The sequence below is a fragment of the Accipiter gentilis genome, chromosome 3 (genome assembly GCF_929443795.1).
Source record: "Accipiter gentilis chromosome 3, bAccGen1.1, whole genome shotgun sequence".
Classification (NCBI taxonomy): Eukaryota; Metazoa; Chordata; class Aves; order Accipitriformes; family Accipitridae; genus Astur; species Astur gentilis.
The window spans coordinates 7,279,330-7,287,479 of record NC_064882.1 but is presented as its reverse complement, the minus strand read 5'-3'; positions in this window follow the sequence as shown (position 1 = coordinate 7,287,479).

The following is an 8,150-nucleotide window of genomic DNA, read 5'->3' as shown; positions in this document are numbered from 1 at the left end:
TTTGAAGGAAAGATCAGAAATTATGTGCTAATCTTCACTATTCATGCATTTCAGCTGCACTTCAGGTCTCCACTGAACCTCAGCAGAGTATTTTAGAGACAAAGCTTTTAGCTCCCCCACCTCTGCCATGTGATTCACTGGCTGTTAGCCACTTTACTGGCTGAAATGTGCTTAATATTCTGATCAGCATAGAAGAAAAGTTTGATTAAGGGGGACTAGGTGCAACTTGTCGAATACTTCTTTAATACTGTGGAACCTTCTGAAGAAAACTTCTGGATATTTAGCTCCGATTTAAGCGTTTAGAGCCTTCCACTGTCCTCTTCAAATCTTCTTACATACCCATTTTGGTTGGGACATCAGTCTATTGAATCTGAAATTCACCGAGGAAATAACTTTCATATAATCTATTATGATAAATGAATATGATGAAATACCAAATAATCCAGGAATATTTATTTTTTCATTACTATCCGATGCCCTTCTCAGTTTTTAATTTATATTCTGCAAGTGTGTATATACTTTTTCCAAGTAGAAGGGGACAGATGCTTTAATTTTCTTTGTTGTTTTTTTGTTGTTGTTGTTGTTAATTTGCTGTACCTTAGTGGTTGAAATACAACCATGCAATCTATCATATTAGTTCTCTTAAATTCCCCTTGTTTTTTTCTAAACAAAGCTTCTCCGTAGCTTAGCTTCTCCTCTGTCATCCTTTATCTTCTGTATAAAATGGGCATCAAAGTATCAAGCTACCAACTGGAATCTGTCTAGATACAAATTGGGAACGGAACCAGTATCACTGTGGATTGGGCACACATAAAACATGTACCATATACAGACCTCCAATATCCATATTTATTTTTAAAAGAAGAGCTCTGGCTGATTGTGTTAGGTAATATGGAAAAAAAAACCCAAATGTAGTTCCCATTCCATACAGCATTCAGCCGTGGAGTAAATCTCTATAATAATAGTGCACAGTGCCCGTAAAGCATGAGACTCAATCAATTTTAAGTTGATTATCAGGTTTCACAAAGAAGACTTGTTATCTGGAAATCATAAACATTATTAGATGGTCAAGTACGTGGTATCTGAATGTAAAGTTCTCCACGATCATGATGAATTCAAAGTTTAAAACCAGCAGTGAATGATGAATAAATACTTATTATAAGGCTGTGTTATGGGGTTGAACAGTCTCTTTTGAAAGGAACCTATGGATTTGTCAGTGATAATTCCTTTTAAACTAAGTTTTAATTTTAAAACAAAGCTCAAAAATAATAGGGAAAGAATCTCCTGTTACTCTACTCTCTGACACTATTTTAAAAAAAAAAGATAATGAAATATATATTTTATTTTAATGCAGTACATTGACCCTCCTTACCACAAAGATTATATAAATTTATTTATGTATGTATTTATATATTTTGTCTTTCTTTCCTATGGCCATAAATTTGCACTGAACATCTGGCAATCAAGCAACTGTAAAAACTTTGCAGAATGCAAAACAGAATCCATTAAGAAATATCCTGGTATCTGACTGGTATCAAGCTTCTTCTAGTAGACTGGCAGATTTCTGACTGTGACTGTGTCTGCTTCCAGCTACAGCTTTTTGAATATAGTTTGAGACAAGATTCTTTTCTCATTTTTTTTTTTTTTTTTCCCCTAGAGCAGTTCCAAATACATTCCAAGTCTGAGCACATAGTTCTCCTTGATTTAATTAATGTTTCCTCTACAGCAGCTCACTTTCTTAATTTAATGTGACATGTTATTCAGTCAGAATAAAGTAGCTTTTTCATTTGCATGTATTCACCCAAGCCAGTCAAACAGTTCACAAACAAGTAAGTACTGGGTGAGAAGTGAGAGTATTTTATAAATTTACATAGAAGGAAAAGATAAATTTTATTAAATTGATGACTGTAGCATATACTTATGTATGTAATCTATTCTGCTTTTTATTAATGTAAGGATGCCATTCCTCAGGTAAATGCTTGAATTAAAGTGTAGTAAATTCATGGCACAAAATCGGATAATATCAAGCTATGACATGCTGATAGAATACCAAATTGTTTTTATTAGTTCTTCAGGGTTATAAAAATGCATCTCTAATCCATTAATGGAAAGCAAAAGGAAAAAAGAAAAGTAAAAATGTTAGATATTAAATGAACAAAAACTATTCCTGTCTTTCTGTTTCAGCCAGGGCTATTCAATCATGTCAGAATGACTTCTGCAGTCCAGTATCTTCATGTCATTGCTTTACCCTACTGCAAAATGTTTTGCACGCTCTCTGGAGAAAGGACAGGATTTTGCCAAATGGAAGGATGTGGAGGGGAGCAGAGAGAGCTGGTTTCCATTCTCCCAAACAGACATCAAAAGCAGCACTGAACTGAAAATCTTGTCCTTATCTGACAGTTTCATGGGAGCAGAGCTCATTGCTGAATGGGAAAACAGACACAAAAAGTTTTACATTAAGGAAAACTAGCACCCTCATCCAGGAGCAGGATCATTTTAGTTTTATGTTTCCTAATTGGTCATTCCCACAACTCACACCATATATTGCCTCAGGGTTTCCATCTACATTTTTTTAATTAGAAGAGAGACTAATTTCTCATTGTAAAAGAGGATAAGAGATAAAGTACTGCACTAGTGTATTTCCTTTGACGTCCAACTGTGGGACGTAAGTGCTTTGGAAGGCCTATTATGCATCTCATCCTAGCATAGCTAAAAGCAGCTCAAGTTAGAAATGTTCCTGAGTCCATTTTCTCATCAAAATGGAACTTACACAATGGTTGCTCCTATTAATAGTAATGGATGCATGTAAGTCTCCTAAAAGCCCTGGTGTTTGTACCAGTGTGGAAGGACACAGATCATTATCATCTTCTTTTTGCACTCACTCAGTGTGCAAAGATGGTCACATGAAACTGAAAGTGCGTTCAAATGTCTTAAATACAGAAATCTTCTGTGTATGGAAAAGGAAGATTTTCACATCACATTGCTTTACTTAGGATAACAGTTTGCCCTACAAAGAGCTATATAAAATGTATATGAGCTATCATGTACATTTTGAGACATTATTTGAGAAGCTTATTTCAGCTATTTTTAGTACCACTATAAAATTCTGCTCCTACATAGCTTCCAAACAGATTTTTTTCCCTATTTATTCCATATAAGACACTCAACCTAGAACAGGTATTTGGAGTACCACTTTCAGTTTGACACCTTCAGTATTTACTACACCTGAGTATACTTATTCTTGTTGCTGTTGCTATTGTCCATGTCCTCTTTTCCATATTTTTCCTAGGTCAGCTTTTTCCTGGGACAAGATTTTCATAATAACATAACCTTAGAGTGCCAGCTATGATGATATATCTCCCTAATAGTTTGTCACCTCAGCTGAGAATTAAATAGAAGGTCTGGGAATAGTCTGTTGTGGAACTTGGTGTCCAGCATAGTCTTTTATGTCATATCTGTACTTTAAACTGTGCATTCACCTTTGATCCAGATAGCATATCCTGAGCCCTGAATATTTTCATTTTTATTAAACTAATACTGTACTTTATTATACTAATACTACTCTTTTCATGACAACATATAGAGCACATAAATAGTTGCTGACTGAACTGGGTAGAATGAATTCCAAATAGTTATCCCATTTTAGAGAAAGCTTAAGTAAGTTACATAACTCCTTAGTCAGGTTTTGTATTTTGGTCAAGAAAGCAGGTAGTTTTCTGAAATACCTGTTTCTGATAAAATTAGGAAATGGATTTGAGGATCATGATAGAATCAAATTTATATCAGCCTGAGTATGCAGTTCTCCATCACAGTAACAGAGGGGGCAAGTTAAAAAGCACAGATTAGATTTTTCTTAGAAATACATTTTTCTACTCAAAACCCAGAAAGCCATTAGTGAGTTTGGGTGTTTGTGTTGTCATGGACAGGTATATGGAGACCCAGAAGTGGAATCTAGAATTCTTATTTATATTGGCATCCACTCTGAACTTGACTGTATGGATCCTTTGAGGTCCAGGGGACCTTTATCAGTACAGACAAGGGCAGATTTAACTATCTACTACAGTCAAATACTCTGCTTTAAGTGATATTAACCTTAATTTTTCCCTTGCCAACACTAGCCTTTGCAGGCAGCTCCAGTTTGGACATTCACAGAGACAATCAATTCCCTCATCATGTATTAATCACATCCTGTGTGCAAGGGCATCCTTGAAAAACATTTTATCCTCTGCTTATATTGTGTACTTAAAAAATTGATTGTGTCTTAACAAATTTTATATACAGATCATGTAGTCCTGTGTGATGGGTGATACAAACCTTCTCCTATATTCTCCACAAAAGCAAGATGCATGGTTTGAATTTATTGTTTTCACTTAGTATGCCCAGGATTGCCATAACTGTGGTGCTTTTATTTGTATTAGTATGTATATGATGGTGCAGTAAGCAGATGATATTTATTACATATTAAATTATATATTTATCATCTACAACAAGCTTTGAAGAAAACTGTTGGGATTTTAGTGATGGCTAATACGTCCAGCTTATATGTTCTGCTTCATTTTTTTTTTTTTTTTACTATACTATCCTGGAAATTAGTATTCCTTTATTTTTTGAAAAATCTGCTCCCTGTTCTGTCTTCCACTAAAACCAAAGAGAAAGGTTTTGCACAAAGATTATTTACCTATGAGTTCACATATTTATACTGTAATACAGACAGCATCCTGTCTTAACAGAGTTATATATTTCTTATTTTATGATACCCAGCAGGGTGCTGGCAGCATCAGAAGAGTCAAAGAGCTCAGAATGTGTGTATTGGCTCCTTCCATGGGCCAAACCAAGGTATCTTTAGTAGTCAAGAGTGCTCTGATCTGTGAAAAGGTATTTCCTGGGGTACAGTGACCCTTGGAATGTGTATAAATAACTTTGGTATATATGTATATAATTGGTTTTGTAGTAACTAGAAATAAAACACGGCCAAATACATAACCATCAATAACACTAACACGTCTGAAGTTAAGTCTTGGTCATTTTTTCCAGCTAAGCCCTTTACAGATGCACACATTACCCTTAGTGAAATCACCTTTCTAATGGGATGTAAGACACAGCTAAGGGGCTTGTACTCAGTCTGTTTTCAGTGTCTGCAGAACTTGTAGGAATAAATATGGAGAAACCCAAACCCCATGTCTTTTCCCTTTTCAGCCCTTTTTTCCATTGCAGATTATTCCGTTGCATCTCTTACACTAGGGAGAAGTGAGCAAGTGCATAGAAGGTGACCGGATGAGCTGGTGGAGTTTCTCATTTACATTGCTATCCCTGTCAGAAAGGTGAATGGCAGTTGGTTCTGTACCCTTTGCCAAAAACATGCCGGAAATGTCTGGAAGGCTCAGCCCACACATTTTCTGTCAAGCTGAAGCATGGATCAGAACATGTGCTCAGCGTCCAGGTATCTTCACTGTCTTCCAGCTGCTCACTCTAGAGCTGCAGCCTGACTCATCTCTGCTTGCCAGAAACGAGTTGTGGCTGCTGTCACTTAGACAGAAAACGCCACTCTGAAACTCATCTGGACCTCTATGTGCCACCAATACTTCAAAAAATAAAGGATTGTATACCTACCTCATTCTTCAGCTCACATGAATAAAAAACCTTTTCCCTCCAAGTCATTTTTTTAGGTTGAAATATTATTCAAAGTAATGATTTAACCTTCCCTTTGATAAGCTTCACAGATGGAGTCTTTCATTCTCCATCCATAAACTAGTATGTTTATGGTGGATAAAGTGTGGGGTTTTTCACTGTCTGTAAGTGCCTTGGGGAATGTATTTGATACCAGGAGGCTTCTCATTACAGAAGGAAAAGATACAACAAAATCCCCCAGCTGGAAGTTGAAGCTAGACCAATTCAAGCTAGAAATCAAGTGGGCAGTTTTGACAATGATGGTGATTGCCTTTAGGACCACTTACGAAATAGTGAAGCAGGTTCTACAAAACTGTTAATACTTTAAGTCAAGACTGGATTGTTGTTGTTATTGAGTTTTAATTAAACAGGAATTACTTAAAGAAAGGTCTAAGGCCTTTTTATGCAGGAGATCTAATGATTCCTTCTGGCTTCAGAACTTCTGAAATATATGCTGTAAAACACAGTTTATTTTTCAAATCTATTCACGCAGCAGTATTTGTTTGCTCTTTTTTGTTGCTACTCTTCTGTGCTTTCAGGAAATTCATAAGAGACAGTCTAAGTCTAATGCCGTTTTAGTCACAAAGCAATGTCCCTCCTGGTAGAAGGAAATCTCTTTCTTCTCTGAAACACAACCAGAAACATAAAGGAAAGGAAACGATTCTCTCACTGTTATATTTATCTTCTTTTTTTTGTATTATTAATCAGTTCACAAAGCTTCAAGCCACTCAGTATGGCTTTCATGGCGTATTAAGAGGATGGAAACGAAAACTATGAAGATACAGATATATGACTGAAGTCAGAGGACAAAATTCTGCTCTCATTTTACACCAAGACAAACCCAGAGCTACCACTTCAGAATTTGTAGATTTTCTCTAGAATTCCTACCACAAAACTAAAGGTAGGATATAGACCATCATAAATTAAAAAAAAAAAAAAAGTTTTTAAACATAGTTTTCAGGAATTATTTTACACATGTTCTTATTTCCCAGCATCTTCTCCCTCCCAAACTTCCCAAAGATGTCATCTGTAGATTTACAGAATCCGGGAATTTTTTTGTGTCATGGAGATGCTTTTGTCTTATACTACACTGCCAGGTAACTCTAAATGTCAAAAGGAACCCATCTCTTTGCAGTGTCACTTATGGCTCTCATCATAATTTCTTTTTTATTTCTGCTGGCTCCAAAGAGCAGGTTGTTGTGTTTCCTACATTACACACAGCTGAAATGATGGTGGGTTTCCAGATGGTCAATTTTGTAATGACTTCTGTGCCCAGATCCATCTATTTTGAAAGTCTAAACCACCAAAAAGTAAAACTGCAAGGAGCAATAAACTTAATGCACTGTAGCTACAGGTCAGTAGTCTTCTGCACCTTGGGACCTGTGAAAGCTGTACCATATCTTCTGATAATTCATTTAACCTCTTCCCACTCTTTAATCAAGGGTTCTAACTGAGGAAATAGGTATTAGCTTCTGTAAATCTATATAATTTTTTACAAAATCTGCTTTGACAGTCTTCCTTTGTTTATTTATCCCATAGCTGTTGTCTGATTACTGCAGGTACAATTCCAATTATGTTGTAAATTGATATATATGATATTTATCTTTCAGTAATCATATGCAAATCATAGTACACACTCTACAGTACAGTATAGTATTTCAGTTTGAAGGGAGCTGCTTCTGAATGCTCTTTTTCCTTAATTCTCATGACTAACTGACATAGAGGGTGCTGAAGATCAGGCTACAGCAGTTACAGTGTATATACTTCAGCATAGCTATTAATCCAGCTTTTTGCTGGACATGTATGCATTATAAACAACTCATTGCAATTGTGATACTTGGATAATTTGACTTTTAAAAGTACTCTTTTTCTTTTCCTTTGGTATGTTTGAAAAATTTAGATATGGCCATAAACTTTTCTTTTTCATGTGGTGATTGACTTTTCTGCCTTTTATTTTACCCTTTTGAAGAGTTTTTGCACTTCTTCCTGTGTGATCAATTCACCATCATTCATGTGAATACTCCATCCTCTGACAGCAGACCTCCATTTGTGGCTCTTAGGATTTCTTCAGACATTTGAAGTGGGTTTGGTCATGCAAACTTCTCTGACATGAATCCTCAGACACATCTGTTCCGTTGTTCCTATTTAATGAAAAAGATCCACAATAAAAGCCCTGAAAGAAGACTGGGTTGAACAACACATATCAATATCCCACCTTTATTAAGGTTTACCAAATACTCAAATTTCACTTTGGACTTCTACCTGGCAGAAGAATAGCATCACATCAGAAACCTAGGACAGGAGTTGCTTAAAATTAAAGGGGGGAGGGGGCAAAAAAAAAAAAGGCACTTGAGAACAGATTTATATAAAAAGCTTGACATATGATGAAAACACTACTCTGAGGATTAAAGAAGATGTGGGAGTTGTGTGGGAATACAAAACTTTTATTTTAAAATTGGCACTGCAGTGAACTATGAAGTCTG